Consider the following 955-nt stretch of genomic DNA (forward strand, 5'->3'; position numbering starts at 1 on the left):
CCCCCCCCCCCCCCCTCGATTTGCTTGAATGTTGTACACTCACGTGCAGCGATTTGGTGAACGTCAAGTGACAGGCTTAACCGAACATGAGTAGCCCGCGAACGGAACATCTGTTTGATAAACATTTCGGTGGCCCGTGAGAAACTACCACGCGTGGTAGCAGGCCAGCCTGTGGCGTCAAAAAGTTCACTCAGCCCGTGGTCGCCAAGGTCGCCTCATGAAAATAATGTAATGCTGGTCCACCGGTGTTGTTCGTGTACCTCATTTAGCAGCATTTTGACCGTGTGCAGCCTCACCATGTCTTGAAATGCGGTCAATAATAGCGTAGTAAGATTCAATATCAGCAGTCTTATACGTGTGAATGGATGTCACTCCTTGGTCCGACCGAGAGACACAGACAGACTTACGTCACTTGTAGCCGCAGGGCTAGTCCCAGTAAATCAACTTTCGGCAGCGTTGCCAAATACCATATTACGGTATTCTTTCTTCAGCAATTTAGCTTTTCACGGGAGTAGGCAACGTGGTGTGTTCAAGAAGAACAAGATGCATATATCCCTGACAGAAACCGGGGTCTGCATCTACCAGTTCCCAGCTTGCTTTATACTTCTTCCGCCAGCCACAACATCCACTGCCTGACACTATCGGTAAAGCCTCATCCACGAACAGGCAAAGCCCCTACCACGTAATTCAAGCAAGCACTCCTCCCATAGATTCATCAAAGCTTTTGCCCCCCATCGCTGTTGAACAAAGCCTTGTCAAACGCACAGACATGCATGGCTCTACCACGGGGATGCTCGAAGATCTTGTATTTGAACAGTGCCTTCAGCCGAGGAAGAAGCCACGACACAGAATTTCCGGCGGTGGAACGCCATCCCCAACGTGAGGCAAGACCTTTCAAGTGTGCAATGGTTTTTTGTTTTTTTTTTGTCCTGTGTGAATCTTCTCGAGGTTTTTT

The sequence above is a fragment of the Pyricularia grisea genome (assembly GCF_004355905.1).
Source record: "Pyricularia grisea strain NI907 chromosome Unknown Pyricularia_grisea_NI907_Scaffold_2, whole genome shotgun sequence".
Lineage (NCBI taxonomy): Eukaryota > Fungi > Ascomycota > Sordariomycetes > Magnaporthales > Pyriculariaceae > Pyricularia > Pyricularia grisea.